Consider the following 22,431-nt stretch of genomic DNA (forward strand, 5'->3'; position numbering starts at 1 on the left):
TTAGCTATTTCCAGCTTGCTATGTTGATAATTGCGATGTTTGTTTACAGCTTTTCATTTTACTGCGAAGAAAGAGGAAGTGACAAAGGGCCCGCCATGATATTTATGTCATCAGCCATCGTGCTGTGACCCGGGAATTTAACGCCTGCTTTCACGCACACAGCTTCCCGGGAAAGTCCCGGACATTATACTAAGACGCGACCCGTGAAATGTCCACGTCATCTCCGTGTCAGTCGACCCGGGAAATTATTTTCACATACAAGTGCTGCACGGTTAGATCCCGCGTTATTCCCGGTGTTTTGGAGTGTGTGAAAGGGGCTTTAATAATTGTAGGGTGAATTCTATCCCTACAACATATGAGAAGGACAATCTAAATTACCTATATAACTGAACTAAATATATAATCCATATAAGGTTGCTTAAAAGTTGGTGGAGACAATTTGAGCATCCTGAAAAGTTGGTAGTGTTAGGTCGCTAGCGCCCCTATACAAACCTACTTCCTTTATTTTCAGTTTAGTTTCTTATTAACTCATTGGCTGCCATTGACTGCACTAGATGTCCAATCCCTTTTGACATTTTTTTTTTAAAATAAATGTGACTCTACATTGCGCCTAATGGTGTTTAAAAAGTGAGCAACGACATTTCAAAGATTGTATAGATTGATGCTGCAGGATTAAAATTCTCCTGGTTTAACATTTTACAGTTCAAGAGAGAAAAAACGACTTCCCTTTTAAGCATTACTTTTCACCATTCTCTTTTGTTACAAGCACACATAGTATTTTCCTTTATTGGTGTGTCTGGGAGCAACATGCTGCACAGCCTGTTGTGAAGGATGACTGTAAACACCAAAACATAATTAATTTAGGCAGTTGTATTATGAAAGCCTTTTAGCCTTGTGAATATTTTCTTTTAAAAATCATTCAGTGATTGCGTGTGTATTTGTGGCAGTATTGTCACAGATTTCACTGAGCATACAGTTTTATAAATGTGATGTGACTGTATTGATTTGCTTTGCCTGTGTGTGACCCTCTAGCAAGTTCAAGCAGCACGGGATTGAATTCAACCCCCTGAGCAGAACCTCTGACCAATCTATATTTATTCCTTTCGTGAACATATTATGATTTGTTTATATAATTTTTTTTTTTAACCCTTAGAGGGTACTCATTGACTGCTATTGATGGCGCTAGATTGTAGGCCTGCACAATGTATCGTTTGAACATCGCTATCGCAATCTGCGCATGCGCAATACTCCCATCGCAGGACGTGAGACAGATGAACTTCCTTAGCCTGGATTAAACAGTATTAATATGTGGTCATGGTGAGTCAACCAAAGTCTTCCCAAACATAGCTAGTCCAGTCATCTAGTGAAAATTCTTCTAGTTTTAATATCGCAATATATATCGCAAGATGACAGACAGACAGACAGACAGACAGACGTAAACGGGGCCAAAGTCGAGGTCCCCGGTGCCAAGCCCCACGTCCTTAGTCAGATAAACAAATAATTCAAATCAAACTGGTAGTAGCGCCCATAGACTGCATACAAAGGTAAGGGTGTAACGTTACATGTATTCGTATTGAACTGTTTCGGTACTTGGTGGTCGGTTCGGAACGGAGGCGTACCGAACGAGTTTCTGACGTAATATAACCCTTACTTTTCGAGGATGCGAGTCGATCGGGTTACAGTTTCTTTGTGTAGATTATATTTACTCCGTATTCTCTACTATAATGAGGACCAACATGGTAGGACAGTAAGAAATGTCAACAGTGCGACAACGTGGCCGCCGCGAGAACGCAGTGAAACGTGGCCGTTAAAGTCAATCAGCCAATGCACACTAGTCGCAATGCGGCCGCGTGTTAGACGCGTCCCAGAAGCGTCTCAACGCGATGCATGCAAAAAGAACGGCAGAGTTTATTATTTGACGCGAGACGCAACCCTCCTACATCAATACTACTAGCTAGCAGACCGGAAGTCACTCATGTAAAAATACGGTGGATCCGGTCGATTTTCAAACTAATATGCAATCGTAACTTACTTTTTGAGTCCATCAGATCTCTTGAGTGGTAGATCGGGGCACAGTTGACTTGTCTTTGTTGATTTACAGTTGTCTTCTCTGCTATAATAATAACCAACACGGCCCCGTGTTCAATACAAAACCCGCCTACCACAACAAAACAAGTAGGAGTTAATATTCACATAGGTACTAAAGTTATACAACATAAAATATATAATATTTAAAAGAATACTACATCACATTTGTAAAATACAAACACATAATAAAATATATAATAGCCCATTTAAATAAAATAAATTGAAATGAGCTAAAACACCTGTAATTAAATAATAAGAATAAGAGACAGATCCTACTTATACAATTAAATTTATTAATTTCTGTGTGGCGCTTTAACTTGAGAAAATCCAAAAATAAAGCTTTTGAAAACCGTTCATTAGAAAAAAAAAATCATTGAGGCATTTCATTTGTAAAATACAGGTTAAAGTCTTTGTCAGCACAGGACTTCTTTTTTCTTCTTTCTTTCTGAAAGAAAGCTGACTAATACGCGAAGTTTAAAAGGCAAATTGTTGTTGGATTATTATCTTTAAATACCCACTACTTTTTTTAGCAGAATTCTAGCTTTGTATATGCTACTGTTCCTATTGTTGAAAGCACAAAAGTGTGTAATAAACAACTAGCACATTTATATTTTGCATTTTGTTCAGTTGCATTACTGTACCGAAAATGAACCGAACCGTGACCTCAAAACCGAGGTACGTACCGAACCGAGATTTTTGTGTACCGTTACACACCTATATAAAGGTAGTGACGCGGACTGCATATCATTTTCACATGCACACTCTCCATGGCTCACTCATATGTAAGTGCTGACATGCTGAACAAATCAGAGCGCACCATCACACCCTGCTGGCCCCGCCTTCACCCCCTGCTGGCCCCGCCTTCTTTAACACGCAGTATCTACTGAGTCAGTCAAACCACCAGTGTCTGTTTAAATAGTCCATGGTTTGAATACTTTTGTCGGAGTCTAAAACGGCCATTAAACCAAAGGAAGTGAATAACGGTAAATGTACTTAGATGTAGAAGTTCTGTAATATTCAATTCATCAGGCCACTAAAAAGAATTACATTTTTAAAATGGCTAGCTACTTTAGTTTATACGCCTTTTATAATGGCAAAATGTTAATGGTTATCTCAGTCATCTTAAATGTAGAGGATGTGGCTAGCTGGATTGTTATGAATGATATGAATATTTATATATGTCTCTTTCTTTTCCTTTTAGCTTTTCCCCTCAGGGGTTGCCACAGCGAATCAGTTGTCTCCATCTAAACCTGTCCTCTGCATCCTCTGCTCTCACAAAAACTACCTTCATGTCCTCATTAACTACATCCATAAACCTCATCTTTGGTTGTCCTGTAGACTTGCTGCCTAGGGTATGGAAATTCAGCATCCTTTTGCCAATATACTCACTAGATCTCCTCTGGACATGCCCAAACCATCTCAGTCTGGCCTCTCTGACTTTCTCTCCAAAATTCTTTAACATGCGCTGTCCCCCTTATATGCTCATTCCTGATCCTATACATCCTGATTACACCCAAAGAGAACTTCAGCATCTTCATCTCTGCCACCTCCAGCTCTGCCTCCTGTCTTTTCCCTATTGGTGCCATCTCCAGACCATACAACATCACTGGTCTCACCATAGTTTTATAAACCTTTCTTTTCATTTTAGCTGAAACACTTCTATCACACATCACATCTGACAGTTTTCACCACCCAATAGAGCCTGCCTGCACACACTTTTTCAACTCTTTTCCACTCTCTCCATTGCTCTGGACTGTAGAGCCTTAATACTTAAACTCCTCCACCTTCTTGGTCTCTTCTCCCTGTAGCCTCACTCTTCCACTTGGGTCCGTCTCATTTACATACAAATACCCCGTTTTGCTACGGCTAACCTTCATTCCCCTCCTCTCCAGGGCAAACCTTCGCACCTCTAGTTTCTCCTCCACCTCTTCCCTGCTCTTTCTACAGATCACAATGTCATCTGAAAAAATCATAGTCCATGGAGATTCCTGTCTAACCTCGTCTGTCATCCTGTCCATTACCATGGCGAACAAGAAGGGGATCAGACCTGATCCCTGATGTAGTCCCACCTCCACTTTGAAGTCCTCCGTCACACCAACAGCACACCTCACCACAGTCCTCATACATGTCCTGCACCACTTGAACATACTTCTCTGCCCCTCCAAACTTCCTTATACAAAACCACAGTTCCTCTCCGGGCAATCTGTCGTTAGCCTTCTCAAGATCTATAAAGACACAATGCAGCTCCTTCTGACTTTCTCAGCACTTCTCTATCAGCATCCTCAAAGCAAACATCTGTTGTACTATTTTTTTTTTTTGGCATGAAACCATACTGCTGCTCACAATTTTCACCTATTTCCTCAGTCGAGCTTCAACAACTCTTTCCCATAACTTCATTGTATGGCTCATCAGCTTTATTCATCTGTAGTTGCCACAACTCTGCACGTTTCCCTTGTTCTGCACTGGCACACTTCTCATCCATTCCTCAGCATACGCAGAGTTTTAGGGGGGGCCAAGGGTGTCCCCCATGGTGGCCGGAATGTGTCATTGCATGTAATTGACTTTCCTATGTATGATTTTTTTGAGTTTTCCGGTAAAATATTGTCTATATAAGTTGTAAAGCAGTAAAGCAAACAACAAAAATGAATGAAATGAACAAAAAAAATATTTTCATATTGGGTCAAAATTATTTTTCGAACAGAACATGTTACTAGCACCTTAGACGGTCATTTGCTTTGGTTAGCCAAAACCACCAGAGGACCGAAGAGGCAAGATGGATATACAGTGCCCTCCATAATTATTGGCACCCCTGAAAAAGATGTGTTTTTTAGCTTCTAATATATTTTTTATTCAAATAATATGGGACCTTAATGGAAAAAAAGAGAAAAATCCAACCTTCAATACAAGTGCATTCATTCAGTGGGGGAAAAAATCCCACATAAAGAAAAAAAAATATTTGACATCAAATAATGTGTGACATAATTATTAGCTCCCCTGGTGTTAATACTTTGTACAACCCCCTTTTGCCAACAAAACAAGGTCTGGGGACTGAGATGGCCATGAGAGGAGCTTGATTTTGTGTCTGGTGAACCATCTCTGTGTAGATTTGGCCATATGTTTAGGGTCATTGTCTTGCTGAAAGACCCAGTGACGACCCATCTTCAGGTTTCAGGAAGAGGGCAACAGTTTTTGATTTAAAATGTCTTGGTATTTCAAAGCATTCATGATGCCATGCACCCTAACAAGGTTCCCAGGGCCTTTGGAAGTGAAACAGCCCCACAGCATCACTGACCCACCCCCATACTTCACAGTGGGTATGAGGTGCTTTTCAGCATGCGCATCTTTCGTGGCACGCCAGACCCACTTAGAGTGTTTGTTGCCAAAAAGCTCAATCTTGGTCTCACACAAAAATACACACGGTCCCAGGCTTCAACTGGGACTGTGTGCTTTGGTCAGATGAGACCAAGATTGCCACTTTTCAGGGGTGCCAATAATTATGGGGGGCACTGTACTGGTACTTACTTTTTTCAAACCTAAGCTTTTAAAAGCGACAACAACTACTGAGCAAGAACCAAGGATTGAAAATATGGACCATGAAATGCCAGAGAGCACCACCAAAATGGTGAGCGGAGTTTAGATTTGCCCCACTGAAGACGCTAATTGTACAACAGAGTCACCACCGGCAGGCATACCATATTCAATGGATGACGATCTTAGCGAAAATTACAGTTGTCCTAAGCAGCTCGATTTAAAATTCCCCTAAAAATGATGGGAAACAAAATAAAAAGCTCATTTTGAACTTAATATTATAGATTTTCTTGTAAATTCATTTTAATGCTGACACTACATTTCGGGGTCATTAACATGTTGTGCCGTCCCGCTGCCCCAAAAGTCAAACTCTGCCTATCTTCCTCAGGCATCTTTCCACTAAGACCCTTTTGAACTGCTCGAAAACAATCTAAGTGTTAATATCTGATAATGTCGTTGTTAAAGATGGTGCAGCATGAAGAAAACAGAGGGCAAAAACAGTCTTGTTTCACTCGCCTGTGTATATGTAGATTTGGTTTACACTTAGTCTTTTTGTCCAGGTCACTCTGTTATGCTGTTAGTTTGCTGTTTCTTAGTGTTAGTTAGCCAGGTTAGATTTCTTGTTAATCCGGCCTATATTTCTCTTTTGAGAATACATGTAAGTAATTTTTCCTACTATGCTGTGACACTGAACTTTAGGGCTCCACCACCTGTCAAATCTCATTTTAACCAGTGGATACAGTGGTACCTCGAAATACGTAAGCCTCAGTACACGAAAAATCAATTTTACACTAATATGTGTAAATTTTTTTGCTTCATATTACAAAAAAATATTCGGTATATTAAAGATAATAGTTCATCTCGCCATAAACGTGCCACAAGTTACCACTGCCCTATTGGTCAGAATTTTCCCTATCATGCTCAGTACCATAATTCTGCTAACCTTTTGGTCAGGAACTTTCCCGTCATGCTCAGTACCACAATTCTGCTCTCCTACTTTCGTTTTCGGATATTGTCTAACTCGAAAAGTAGGGTTCTACATTTTTGTATGTTTTCTTTTTGCGTTATGTTCTCTTATGTACTTCATTACAGATATTAACAGTTAGGTTAGGTATATTGAATATTCAAATGTATTTGGCTCTTATTTCAATATGGTTTTACCCTTATTATGAAATTTAATGTGATGTTTTAGTAGAGCTTTGAACAAATTAGGCATTTTACATGTAAAACGCAATTCATTATGCGAAAAAATGATACGAAAGCCACTCTGGGACGAATTATTATTATTATTATTTTTTAAACCTGTCCCGTTCAGCTGTTTGACACGGAGAATGCAAGTACCCGGTTGGTCTGAAAAGTTTTAATGTTTCACATTGAGAGTATGACATACTCCCATTGTGATCATTCAACATACCTCGTTTATTATGATAAAGCAGCAAACAGGAAGGGGTTTTGGGGGAACAGAAGAAAAGGAACACAAGAGAAGAAAGAAAATAAACACAAACATCAACAAGAAATATATTGAACGTCTATACTAACTACTAATATGTTGGTGCTATCGCCAGCTAAATGTATTTCCGGTTGACACCATGTGGGGGGCCTGTTTACCAGGGAAAGAGGGCGACGGGGGTGGGGGAGTCTATAAGCTAAGTGACTGAAAGGGGTAGAGTGTACACAAATCAGCTCTGTGATCTAGAATCCAGTAATCGTGTGAATCCGTTGTGGGTCTAAGCCCGTTGGCGACCGACCCTACATTGCCCCATCGCCAATCCTGGCACCGGGACCCCACACCCGAGCGCGCCCTATCACATCCAGTCACACGCGAGCCTCATCAAGCGCGCAACAGCCACGCAGACTAGCGGAGACGCCACGCGGGCGCCAACCCAGGGCCACGGTCCCCACCCAGCCAGCCCGGGGAGGGAGGGCGGTCAGGGTGGTCCCCCGGGCCACCCGCGCATCCATCAAATGACCTTCCGGTTAATGGGTGCGCGGCCGGTTACGCCCACCCGGCCCATGAGCCACAGCCCCCCAACCGGCACGGCACGCCACGGGACCTTCAACGGCCCACCAAGCCCAGGGCATGGCAGGGTCCCCCACCGGAGCAGGCAACGTCCAACCGATACACCGGCGCCCAGCCAGCGACCCACGACAGAGCACAGGGTTGATACCCAGTCAGAGAAGAGAGGGGAAAGCGGAGGCAGGGGGACACCAAGGAGCCGCCACGGGGTGACGCGAGATCAGAGCCCCGACCTTCCTCAACTCCCGTGGCCGGCAGCCCAGGTAGAGGGGAGGCCACGCCCCGGGAGCCACATCATAGAAAAAAAGTGTGGGACCCACCTGTCGACCTATTACTGTGGCTGTCAGGTTCCCGACTGGCAGCCATTACCCAGCACCATGATGGGATTGTGAGGGGAGGGTAGTGCAATGTATGCATTAAAATAGGAGAGCTTGGCTTGGGGCAGTCGGACCGCAGCCTGGAATTTCTACCCAGCCGCCTGTCCCACTGCCCTTTGCCAGAGCTCTCCCTTGGAGTATGATGTGTGTGGTGCGTTAAAAAAGGTGCAGGGATGGCGGGGCCTGCCGTGAGGAAGCAACCGTGGGGGACCCCCCGCCCCCCCCAAACAGGTCCCAACCATCCCACAACCTTGGTGTGTGATGCATTAAAAACAGGGGGGAGCCAGGCCGGGACTGTATGACCCCGTTCCAATGAAATGAATTAGTATGTAAGTGCCAGGGTGAAAGATATTTAAAGTGCCGAAGTGAGAAGTGCGTGAGTTAAGAGGCAGGCTCCCGCGGGCGTGGCCCCGTCTCTAGAATGAATAAATCTCGTATCTTGAGGTACCACTGCATGTACGGTAGATATACTGCATTTGTACTAATAGTTACTATTGGTTTTAAAAGGCAGAAGATAATCACTTGAACTATAAAGGGTTAAAGATCTAAAGTGTCAAATAATATGTATATAAATGTTAATTATTAAATACCAAAATGTACTTTTCAATAGCTGTACACGTCAAAGTAATGTAGTCCACAGCTATTATTAAACTAATATGAATAATTTTTTTATTTATTCAATCATGGATTGTAGCACAATCTCCCTCAAAATAAATAAATAAAATAAAATATATATACATTTTTAGGAGACTCAAATGCAATTTCACATGAAAGACAATTCAATTTTACTAACCACTGAATTAAATACTTTGTGGTTATATAAGTTGCTTACGTAAGCTACGGAATAGATAGCCCATAACCAGGATTCTAATTGTTTGTTCAACAAAGCGATGTCTTAAAAAGTTGCTGAGCATAACATATTACCGGCAATGGACTGAGCGGTCTTATTTCTCACGTAAAGTCTATAAATAGCGGCAGGGTGTTGCCTGGGGACATAGACGTTGTTCCCCACACCTGCAGCCGTGTGTCCTGTTTAACACATCCTTGAGCAACATGCAGCAGCATCACAACAGTACCTGCTCCATTTTCAAAGTGAGTTTATTCATGTGTGGTGATGGCAAAGAGAAAGGGACTAAACTTGTAACAGTTATGGTCATTTTTGAATGACAAAAGTATTTTTCCAAAAGTACTTTTCATCTGTGAAACCTCTTTTTCTCTACGTCTCTCTCTCTCTCTCTCTCTCTCTCTCTCTGCCCCCTCCCTCACATGTACACACACACAAAGCCCCACACCCCACCACCACAACTGGCAATGAAGAGAACAGACGGACAAAAAAAGCCCATGGGCACAAGGCAACAAAAACACGAGAGAACAAAAAAAAAAAGCCTAGTGCAGTTGAGCATCTGCGTGTACAATGTCAATGCAGATTTGAATGAAGTAAACTGCAGCTGTTTTCATGGGGCTCAGTTTTAGATGGGGCGGGGGTATTCGTTCTTTGACCTCATCTGTCTTGTTCACTGAAACTAAATTTGACTCCAGTTTATCCTTTTTGGATTCCAGGCCACAGCTACTACATGATGCCCCCATATATCATGGTATTAGTCCCTAAGCTAGTTGTTGTGTGCTGTATCTATAGGTTCATTTATTCTCATGAGTAGCTCGAAAGCCTCTCAGCATTAACATTGCCGCACTTTTGCTAAGGTGGAATGATTTTGATCTCCATTATATTTTGGAAAAAAGGCAAAATATGTAATTTACCTATATGCAAACTACAAATGTTTTCATAAAAGTTATCCTCTCCTCCCAACTTACAGTGTATCACAAAAGTGAGTACACCCCTTGCATTTCTGCAGATATTTAAGTATATCTAACACTGACAAAATGACACTTTGACACAATGAAAAGTAGCCTGTTTGCAGCTTATACTGTATAATAGAGTTCATTTATTTTCCCCTAGCAATAACTCAAAATATAGCCATTAACGTCTAAACCCCTGGCAACAAAAGTAAGTACATCCCTTAGAAACTACGTACAAACCTATATGTCCAAATTGAGTACATTTTCCCTCCAAAATGTCAAGTGACTCATCTCATCAGACCATAGGACATGGTTCCAGTAATCGATGTGCTTTGTTGACATTTCTTCAGCAAACTGTTTGCTTTCTTGTGTACCATCTTCAGAAAAGGCTTCCTCCTGGGGTGACAGCCATGCACACCAATTTGATGTAGAGTGCGGCGTATGGTCTGAGCACTAACAGGCTGACCCCCACCTCTTCAATCTCTGCAGCAATGCTGACAGCACTCCTGTAACGAGTCACTTGACATTTTGGAGCGAAAATGACAAGCGGTACTCAATTTGGACATTAGGGATGTACGTAGTTTCTAAGGGGTGTACTCACTTGTTGCCAGGGGTTCAGATGTTAATGGCTATATTTTGAGCTATTTTGAGGGGAAAATAAATGAACTCTATTATATAAGCTGCACACAGACTACATTTCATTGTGTCAAAGTGTCATTTTGTCAGTGTTGTCCCATAAAAAGATATACTTAAATATCTGCAGAAATGCAAGGGGTGTACTCACTTTTGTGATACACTGTAAATTCATCAATAGATTTGTTGACTGATACAACAGATGAGGGTTGCCCATGTGAAAACAATTTTTGCAAAATGGTTAAAACAACAGTAAATTAATTACAAAACCTTTTAACTTCCTTTTAACTATGCAGTGCATAAATAGCCCAAAGTACTCATTAAAGTCATTACTTTCTTGTCTTTATAGCAATGGTATTGGTATGCAGTTATTGTCATACATTCACAAATTCATAATTTATAAGTAAAACTATGTAGTTTGCTGTCTAATGTAGAAATGCTAAAAGTTTGCCATATCCTAGCACGTCTATATCCAAAACTAAAATTAGCATCTTCAGAAAACGTTTTGGTGTTGAAAGTGTGAAAAACACTTAAGATTCTTGTTTGTTAGAAGACAGAAAAAATCATAGGTACCATTTTTTCACCGAATATTGCAGAAGTCAAAGAAAGCTCACCCTTAGAACAAGTCCTTAAAAAAGATTGAATCACCTCAAGGGGCCGCTGACCTTTTTTGCTAAGACGATGAAAAGATTACATAAACGCACACACACACACACATTAGAATTCCCTTTGAGCAGCAACCTTCTCCACAGCGGTCATGCTTAAACTTTTCAAAATCCCCTCTCCTATATTTATGTCATGCCCTGAGATGTACAATAAGGTTTTAAAATATTAAATATCGTGGCAGATGTTGCATTTTGGATCTGGTATTTCAAGTGAGCACATAAGTAACCTAATTGATACTAGCATTGTCACAATGCGATTTTACTAATGTGCAAAAAATGTGCAAAATTAGTTACAGTTACAAATTACTTGTCCCAAAAAGTGATTGAGTTAGTACCTCAGTTACCTGAATGTAAGAGTAATTACTTATTCCACAAGTAACTGATGTTACTTTTCATGTTCTAGACGTTATTACATGATCCATTCTATAATGTATTTCACATCAAAGATGTTCATATTAACTGATTGAATTGAACTGCCTTTTTCATTCCTAAAAGAAAAAAAAAAATGGGTCATACTTTTTACATTTTTTTAACCCTTAAAGACCTGCAACATGAAGCAACTATCAAAGAATCCCAAAATTTGAAAAATAAGGTCCTACTGAAACCTTTTTTTCAAATTTATAAAAAGAAATGTCAAAATGAATATGTGCAATAAGCGCTCTAATATGTATGACCCGAGCTAAATCCTGTTTTTTTTTTTTTCTCATGGAACCTGCAGATGCATGTGTTGACTTGCATCCATCATTTTTTTTTCAAAGAGAAATGTCAAAATTCTGAATTACTCTCAAAATCATGACATTTTAGGTGTATCAAATGTGATACATTTGGCAATAAAGGGTTAAATTTCACCTGTATAAGAGTGTAATGGTATACAAACTAACTTTCTAAAGCTGTGAGAAAAAAGCCTTTTTGTTTTTCCTGTTGTACTGAACCCGTTCCGAACCGTGACCCCCGTACTGAGGTACGTACTGAACCGTGAATTGTGTGTACCACCACACCTCTTTGCTCTAGTTGTTTTAATTTTTAAAAAATCACACCAGGTCTATAGATACGTCATTCAAGAAAAGTTTAGGGCAAGTGACTATTTTTGGTAATTAAAAACAAATTACTATTATATTGTACCACCGGCCTATTCAGCGTACCAGGGGGCCCGCCTGAGAGCCAGCCGCCGGCTCGATCCAGGGAAAAAGGCGACAGAGTGGTTAGCACGTCCGCCTCGCAGTTCTTAAATCAATAGTTTCAATATGTTTCTGAGTTCAATCCCCGGCTCAGGCGTCCTGTGTGGACTTTGCATGTTCTCCCCATGCCTGCGTGAGTTTTCATGCATGCATGGTAGGCTGATCGGACACTCTAAATCAGGGTTCCCCAACCTTTTTTGCACCACGGACAGGTGTGATTTAGGTTTTTCATGGACCGGTGTTGTCAAATTTTGCACCCTTATAAAATTTTGCTCCCAACGCTTTTGTGGCGGTGAAAAAAACCCTCTTTTATATTCAGTTGGACTCTCAATGTAATCCAACGGCGCTAAAAAACTATTTACATCATAAACATACATGTGCAACACGAAAATGGCGTAAATTAATGCTTAACGACACGGCAAAGTCATTAAGTGAGAGAGTTGCGTGCAGTTGTTGTGTGCAGCTGACATGGCAAACGTAAATTAATATTCCTTACTTAAAGAAAGTTTGTAGTGTGTACTTTGGAATTGCTGCATTCACGGTCATTTTTAACACTACGCGCATGCCAAATTTGTCAGAACACCGGCAATGTGTGGCAGAAAAATACAGCAAATATAAAATAACATTTGTTTTTAGCCCCGTCGTTTTAAGTGCATGGAAAATACAATTCACCCCCTGAATCAGTGGCGAATCTCCCGAGATGGGAGAGTGAGAGAAGACTGCTTCACAAAGATATGATGTTGGAAATTGTCGCACAGTTTTCAGTGTTCTCTTAGCAATGTCAGGATATTCCGAAATGACTTTAATCAAGAACCTCGGTAGAGTTGTTGTCTCAAATGTACGTCTAAGGTCGCCGTGATTTGCAATCTCTACAAGCTGATATTCCTGTTGCACAGACATGCTCAAATCACTCGGTTTATTCACATACAGGTCACGATTCCACTCCTTCACAGTTTGTGGGTCTTTAGCGATTGGGAAGTAGCATAGATTTTGTTTTCTTCGAAGTTGTAGGCTCATCTTCTGGCTTGTCAGGTTCCCTTTTCCCAGTAAAACAATCTGTCCAAAGGTGTCCGTTTTACAGTCATTCTAGTGTGGGGCTAATTATTTCCGGGAACAAATGTGATGGGCGAGGACCTACGTCATATGTTATTATCGAGGCCAAGCGCTTATAGATATACAAAACAAGATGTACTGCCAACAGTCCAATCAATGCATTTCTATGACGACCTCCTATCCTGTAGCTGTATATCGAGAGTAGACAGGGATATTGGTGTGTTAAGCAGCACAGGCCAAAGTCAATCGGCCAGAATGCAGTTGTTAATAAATTATTTATTATTTCTGTGCGGCCCGGTACCAAATGCGGACCAGTACCGGTCCGTGGCCCGGTCGTTGGGGACCCCTGCTCTAAATTGTCCATAGGTATGAGTTTTTGCACGGATGGTTGTTTGTCTCCTTGTGCCCTACGACTGGCTGGCAACCAATTGAGGGTGTACCCTGCCTGCTGCCCATAGTTGGCTTGGATTGGCTCCAGCACCCCCGTGACCATTGTGAGGGTAAGCGGCTCGGAAAATGAATGAATGAATATTATAATTGGTAGCATCGACAAGGAAACCGCCCACTTGGTGATGATAATGCATACTCAACAGGTAAACTGTCCATTATTTTCAATTAATTGTACCCACCTGAACGCCATGCACTGTATGTAAAAAAAAAAAAAAAAAAAAATGCTAGTGAGAACACGAATGCTATGCTAACACGCCGAGGTACCTAGCATCGCGTTTGCAATGGCGTCCCTCCTCCCGCTCTGCTGTCTCCGTGTCGCCCGCGTCATTCAACCAAATTGTAGTAACGCACGCCTTCACATATTCAGTAACGATAAGGGCATTGCAAAGATGGGAAAAGTAAATATTTAGATTACGCAACACTGACAAAAATAATGTCGTTAGTAACGCCGTTATCCTCTAACGCCATAATTAACAACACTGGTTGACAGTACCTTACTCTTCCTCACAGTATCTTTTTAAAGTGATCCTCTAACTGAAATACATGTAGGCTCTAATAAACCACAATGGTTCTATTGTACTAAAATATGTTGTTAGAAACACATAAAATGTTAAATCAATGACAATATTTTATAATATTTAGTCCATATTTTGACCGTTAGTTGGCGCCATGGTTTGCGGGCTCGCAGTGATGACGTAATTGGTATCTTTCCAAATGTGTAGCATGTTAAACAATTGCTTATTGCTGCCTAAACTCGCGAAGTAAAATGCCACGATGTGCTGCTTTTGGATGCAATTTCCAGTCAAATGGAAACAAGGGGAGTGAAGTAAGTGGTCAAGGTGGAATTATGATTTTTAGTGAATAAATGTGCATAAGTGGAAGCTTCTCCCCCTTTTTGGTCCCTGTATGCACGTACCCTACCCACCACACGCAGGGGCGGACTGGTAATCTGTGGGTTCTGGAGGATCACAGAACGGCCGGTGCCCTGGACAGCCGGCGGCCGCCATTCATTATACATCACTGTTTTTGTCCCCCCTAGCCTCTGATTATCTACAGTTCGCATCCAATCCAACAGGTGGCAGCAATGCGCCTGGCTGTTCATCGCCAGTCTGATAGAAGAACGAAAGAAGCACAAAGTTGCCTTCATTGGTTCCTTGTGGAAGCAAAATGGTGACGAGCGTTAATGCACAATATGGATGGTGGTGGCAAAAAAAGAAAAGAGAAGGGTGGCGCGGAGAAGGTTAGGAAGAAAAAAATTAAAGAAACTGGAGAGTGAAGCATCAAAATGTCATAAGTTGACAAATATTTTCGCAAGAAGTAGTCTGGCTGCAACGGCCACGTCGGGTAACAGCAGCCCAGCCCCGGCGTGAGAGGGGGAGCGGCAGCCGCTCTGACGTGCAGCCGGTACAGGGAGAGAGAAAAAAAGAGGGAGGGGGTAATGATAAGCTGGTGGAAGTTCGAGAGGGAAGTTCCCCAGACAAGCGCAGAGCAAGTAAAAATGGATGAAGAGGGTCACTTGCTCGGTATACTGGCAATTTTTATCCACCAGGTAGGTACATTTTAAATTAAATAAATGACAATTAAAGGGTTAGTGCCAGCTAGTCGATGTACCCGTTGGCAATCGTGTCAAGTTACAATATGCTAGTCCTACTATCACTCTCCTAAGAAAAAATATTTTAGCTGTAAGACAACGTATGCACACGCAGCAGCAATATTAATTCAGAAGAAATATAACAAAATATTAATAAAATGAATGGTTTTACTTTAAAGTTTAGGTACTTAAATTGATACATATTTTTAATCATTTATATATCGTTTTGTTTTCTGGTTAATACTTTCCAATGAAGGTTATGTATCCAGGATTTGTCTTGAAATGTTTATTGTATTTTCATTGAAATTTATTATTTGTATGGCAAGATTAATTATGGCAGGGGTCTCCAAACCGGTCCTCAAGGGCCACTGTGGGGCCTGGTTTTTCTTTCAACCGATCGAGTACCGACAGTTTAACCAATGAAGTTTCTGCTAAAACAAGCAGCACCTGACTGCAATCAACTGTTTACACTTGTAAGACACCAGATTGGTGCATAGGTGTTGTCTTGTTTTGTTGGAATGAAATCCTGTGCCCGCTGCGGCCCTATGTGGAATAGTTTGGAGACCACTGAATTATGGCATAAACAATGAAATCGTTTTATAGACAGAGATATATATATAATAATTAATCGGATACATGAATGAATGAATTTATTGTCATCATCATCATAATCATTGAAGGTTTCAGAATGTGGAATTTGCCCGAATACATAAAACTTGCTTTGAAAAATACATTCTTTCATTTGTTTATTCAGGTCTATCATAGAGCTAGTACAGAAAATAAACCCAACTCCAGTTCAGCCTTGCAGTACTTTGTTTGACCGCAAGTCAGACAGTGACAGTCTAGACATTGTTTCTTCATTTTCTCTTAAAGTGCAAGAAATTGATGCATTTTACAATAAAATGTAAAAAAAAAAAAAAAAATTCTCCCTGGGGTTGGGGGGTTGGGCGGTATGCGTCCGGACACCCCTAGGGGGTCTGTTTCCCTTCGTAAAGCGATTCTTGTGGGCTGGGCTGAGTCAAAGTCCAGGGCTGCTTTTTAGTCCCAGTCCGCCCCGACCACACGTTACAACTAGCGCCCAAACTTTTTTCCTGGATCCTCAGTCATGTAAGGGATCTGTCTATTTTCTGGATCCGACGGTCCCACCACGTCTGCAATATTGGTTTCGGATCCGTCCATTTTTTTGATTCGTCAGTCCCACAGCGGCTTTTCGGATCAGTCTATTTTGTGGAATCAACGGCCGCGACATTGCCATGGGATCAGTCTAATTCCTGGATCTTCGAGTGGGTAAAAAACGCTGATTTGGATTACTATTGCTATCTTTTATGTTGACTAGTCTTCGTGGGAGTTTTCCCAAAATCATACTAAATAATTACCGTATTTTTTGGACTACAAGTCACTCCTGAGTATAAGTCGATCCAGCCATAAAATGCCCAACGAAGAGAAAAAAAAACATATACAATTCGCACCGGAGTATAAGTCGAATTTTGGGGGGAAATTTACTTGATAAAATCCAACACATATACAGACATGTCATCTTGAAAGGCAATTTAATATAAAAATATAATAGAGAACAACATGCTAAATAAATGTACAGTGTACAGTGCATGAACAACAAAATGTGAATATACTGTCCTATGCTACGGCTCGGTCCTGGCTATACAGCGAACTCCCAAAAGACAATGCTGGACGTCCGTATAATTTGCTGAATCAATTTGGTACTCGATAGAAAACAGGTTCGCATCAACGTAAATAAATGATAATTAGGTACTATTAGTAATAAGTAACAGGTTAGCATGCGTTCGCTATCATTAGCACATCGTTCAAACAACCACACAACTGGCTTTAAGTGTCCGATCGCAGGTGGAAAACACACAACAACAGAAAAGATGATACACGCAGGCGTTGCCTCTGTAGAGATGATTTAAAAGCATAAACAATGAAAGTAGGTTCGCAGCCGTCTATTCTCTCTCGCTAACTCGCCCACTCACTCACTTAGAGCTACGTAGCTGTCCGTCTTCTTCTGGCGTGTGAGCACTCTTCTTCACGTAATCAAGTGCGAGTGCGCCCTCACGTGGGCGGGAAAGCGCCACAAACTAAATGCATCCATTTCAAGATAAAAAAGTCAATAATACAATTGAACATACTCAAGAGTTATTCAGATAACTATAGCATAAGAACATGCTAACAACTTTACAAAACCCTCAGTATCACTGCAAAACACCAAAATAACATGTGAAATTATATCATAATGTGTTAATAATTCCACACATAAGTCGCTCCTGAGTATAAGTCGTACCCCCAGCCAAAATATGAAAAAAAACGCGACTTATAGTCCGAAAAATACGGTAAAGCACTATGGCACGCTACAGTGACGACAATGACTCTGACATGGACCTCACAACAATGTTGGAGTTCGTCAGGGAACGCGTGTTTGCTTACTGCTGAGCTCCCGAGTGAAGAGTGGTCAGGGTGGAAATATTATTTTTTGTGAATAAATGTGCATAGTGGTAGCTTCTCCCCTTTTTGGTACTTTTATACACGTATTCTAGCTACCACGCGTTACAATGTACAAGACATGGATTACACAAGGTGTGCTCTTTGGCCTGTACTGTATGTAAAGCACACGACAGCTCTGGATGCTAACAATCTACATAATTATATTGGGATAAGTTTGAAAACGCAATATGCTTACCTTGAATATCTGCTAACAAAACCGGACAGCATACACTCTCGCTCCCAACCGAAGTTCCCAACAGGACTCTCTCGCATCACCAGTTATGCCCAACTTTTGTCTTATCAGGTATTTGCTGCACGCATTTTTCCCTGAAGCTCGTCTTGTGAACGACCGACAGTGCTGTCCTGCTCTTCACTTTTCAGATCTGGTTCAAATAGGAAGGGTAGAACTGACGACATGTTGGGAAAGCTAACGAGTGACACGCTGGAATTTCGGCAACGGGACCAGTGACGTCACGCACTGCGACGTAACAAGAATGGCGACCTATCACTTAAAATAATTTTACAAACTTTATTCAAACAAAAACATTAAGAGGGGTTTTAATATCAAATTATTATAACTCATATTAACATTTATCTTTTAAGAATTACTTGTCTTAAAAAGAGAGGATCCCTTTAACAGTACCTTATTGTTCCTCACAGTATCTTATTTCTTACCTTATTTTATTAATACAACTGTTCTGCCCGGTGATATGTTTATTTGAGTATTATTTTGACTTTGGTTTTGTGATGCATGCTTTTTATTTTGGCACAGAAAGCGTAGAGCAGGTAGTACTTTCGGACGTGACTAACAGCGCACGTGCTTACACAATGAAGAGCAGATTTCCTCTCATGAAGAAGTCACGCAGCCAAGTGAGAGAGATGGGAAAGATTACAGTTTAGCTCGCCGTCTAGTTAGGACTTAAGCCTGAGTTATACTCCCGCGTTGCGGTGACGGCGTAGCGACTACGGCGTCATTCGACATTCGATAGTTCTGCGGTGAGGAAACGCGTTGCTCTGTAATTCACTGCCAAGCCACTAGAGGGATGTGGCGTTATGTTTGTACGGTTTTGGGGCATGCTTGTTTACTTCCGCTAGTCGGAGAAAAAATAAACAATGCAAGATGGAACTCTTGAAAGTAAATATTCTGCTCATCAACACTGAATAAATATGGAACATACAAATGTTGACGGGCAGGCGACGCAGAAGACGGTTTCGAGGCGGTCTGGCCGACTTTTGATGCCGCACAGAGAGTTTTAGACTCGGGTGGATAGAGCTAGCTGTGGCGGCTAGCTTCAAACTGGCGTCGAGCACTGCGTTCAAGGTCTGCAAAGCCCTCCAGCCTGATTTGTTTGCCGTGTCCTACAACCAGCCAGTGGAAAGCCATAGCAGATTTCTGGCGTCTAGGGAACTTCCCAAACTGCGTTGGGAGGCTTGATTTTAAGGTTATCATAAAAAGCACCGAGGCACTCTCAATCAGTGATGATGTATTGTGTGTGTGAACTGTCTGTTATTGAAAATTAAAGATCAAAACAACTCTTTTGACACCAAATCTGTGCTTTATTCTTCATATACTTGAAACATATGTACACAGTAAATGATGAAGTGCACCAACCAAAAATACGACATAAAGTGATAAAAAGTTGGCAGTTTCTGGCCGACTGGGTCACCGCTTCATGTGGCCACTCGATTCCGACCACCCACGTCTCGGTGGTTCTTCCATTTATTTATTTTTTCGATCGCCGACCTTGCCATTTGGCAATCACAATAATAATTTCTTGACGAGACTTGCTCTTCGATGATACTCCCGTCGGCTTGGTCCATTTTTGCGTGTAGAAAACAATGTTTGATTCTATTGTACAATGGCGGTGTTTTCGTGGTAAACCGGAAACAACAGTCTGAGCGGACCAATCACAGTCCGTTTTCGCTACGTCATACGCGTCTACGCGACGCGAAGGTTACAAAAATCGAGAGGTGCGCGTCAGGCTACGGCGTAGGGTCGTAACTCGATTCTTCCTTGACGGCGTAGGTCTGACGCGGAAGTATAACTCAGGCTTCAGTTCCAATGTCGTGTCGATGACAGTGCAATGACAGATAAAACATATTTTTGGATAGTTATTTTGAAATTTAGGAGGTATTTAGGGGTACTTAAGGGGTTAATTCAAATGTATGCGGAAATTCGGGTTACGTTGCCAGCATAAGAACGGAACTCATTGGCAACCCAGGGACTACCTGTATATGTATTATTACACACAGAGACGGAGCGAAAGAGGCATTTTAAGTATTTCAGGAACAATACCAGCATTACTAAAATGTGAAAAATTTTATAATAATTAGCCTTGATGTTCCAATGCCATCCATTATTTGTTTTTGTATACTCACGAGGGTTGATAGGGCATATCCCACAACCTGAACCGATTGCCAGCCAGTGACAGGGCACAAATAAACAAACAACCTCGGATACTCACAATCACCTACTAGTACAGACAATTCATTGTGTTCAATTAAACCTAGCATGTATTCATCGTCTGCACTGCTTAACGAGGGTCGCGGGAGTGCTGAAGCCTAACCCAGCTATGTTCAGGAGGCGCAAGTACACCCTAAATTGGTTGACAGATATATAGACAACCTTTCACTTCCACAATCGTACCTATGGAGAATTTTCAGCATCCAATTAGCCTAGCATGCATACAGTATATGGAAAGGAAACTGGAGTACCCGGAAAAAACTCACAAAGCATGCGATATACAAACTTCAATTGAGATCACATCATTTCAGAACTATGAGACGAGTTTACCACCCCCAGTGATAATTTTTGCTGCAATATTCCACTGTTTCACTTCTATTCAACTCGAAAATTCTAAGCAAAATTATTTCGGTTCACAGTCAATATGTATCTAATATCATGACAAAAAAATAAATTAAAAAAAACTTTAATAGAATAGATTTTACTTATCAAAAATCCTACTTGGTCCTTCAGAGCTTGTGGTGGTTCTGCATGAATCATTTTCACTGTTGAGCCATGCCAGTTAGCTAACTTCTTATCAAGGACAGTTGATGTAAACATTCAAATTGTGTAATTGGTTGATATGGTTGTTAGAAATAATAGTAATGATACTCAATAAATAAAATAAAACAATAAATAAGTCAAACCTCCTCCGACCATTCTTGTGAAGAATAATGAACGTTCTGTTTTCTATATCTCTTTTCTGAAGAAAAAAAAAGTAAAAGGCACATGTTTTACCAAGAACAACTTCAACAATAATAAGTTAAAAAGGGAATTTGCAAATGGTTTGACCAGTTCCCTAAAAAAACGTGATAATTAATCACTTTTAACCCGAGGTCGACCGATATGGGATTTTGAAATGCTGAGGCTGATATATATTTTTAAAAAAAAAATCTTCAGCCAATTGCTGATCTCCAAAACCAATTTGGTAAGCCGATATTTGAGGCTGATATACTTTTTTTAAGCACATAGTTTATGAAAGGAAATTTAAAAGAAAACAAAAATGCTTAAACAGCTTCATAATTGACAATGATGACCTGACAATTAAAGGATTAATTCGGTCCAGTGGTATCAAACTAACAAACGTAGCATTTCTTGTTAAGATTATACACACTCAGAAAGAACAGTACATTATTTTCAAATAATGAAAACCACCAGGATGTCACGACAAGATGTAAACAAGTGAGAGCTTAAGAGGATGCTTGCCATGCTAAAGCTAATGCTAACGCCGATGCTACATTAATGCTACGAGTTGCATTTAAAGTGTAAGGGTCACTCAGTAAACACCTTAAAAGGCTAAAGCAACATTGCATATTCTCTCTTGCAAGATAAAAAAAAATCTTACAATATTTACAAAACGGGCAAGCCTGAAGCTTTCTGCAGCAGCCTGCCAAGGTGCTGCAGAGTAGTGTTGTATCGGTCGTGAACGATTCGTTCTTTTTGAACGAATTGTTTGGGTGAACGAGACCGAACTAATCTTCTGCACTGATTCGTTCTATGAAGTTTGGGCTTGCCTTGTTATCTGCGTGGGAGGCCGTTGAGCAAGCGGCAGCGTCTACTGACATAGCACACGACCAATCAGACGCCAGCTTCATCGCGGGCAGGGGAGGGAGCGGAAACAGAATCAGGGCGTCTGTCACTCACTTCCACGTGTGGCCAATAAGCAGCTAGCGTGCAGGCAGGGGGCAAGACTGAGTTATGTCACTTCCCGTTCACTGACTCTCCGTCCTACCGAGAATGCTTAGATGATTCGTTCTGCTAGACGGCTACGCTAATTTATAGTGCGCCTACACCGGCAGTCACGCAGCAGCGCTTTATCACATATTCTTTCATGTTGAGCCTATCATATGCTACTCAAATGCACAAAAATCACCACATAAACACAGTGAGCAAAGTTGACTGTGCTTTTATCAACAGACTCGAGACTACATATGACGACATTGTATCCACTTTACAGTACGTTAAAACTTTCGCCAGTAGCTACAAGGCGATAAGGCTGAGCTATGGATAAGTCGCGGGGGCGGTCGAGAAAGCTGTCAAGAGACTAGGTGG

At 41.2% G+C, this 22,431-nt stretch overlaps 1 pseudogene; it reads right to left on the bottom strand.

Annotated features, from left to right (window-relative positions):
• Positions 1-3,851: 3,851 nt before the first annotated feature.
• LOC130904373 (uncharacterized) overlaps positions 3,852-22,431 on the bottom strand; it is a 29,849-nt pseudogene continuing 11,269 nt past the window's right edge.

Source organism: Corythoichthys intestinalis, chromosome 16 (genome assembly GCF_030265065.1).
Source record: "Corythoichthys intestinalis isolate RoL2023-P3 chromosome 16, ASM3026506v1, whole genome shotgun sequence".
Classification (NCBI taxonomy): domain Eukaryota; kingdom Metazoa; phylum Chordata; class Actinopteri; order Syngnathiformes; family Syngnathidae; genus Corythoichthys; species Corythoichthys intestinalis.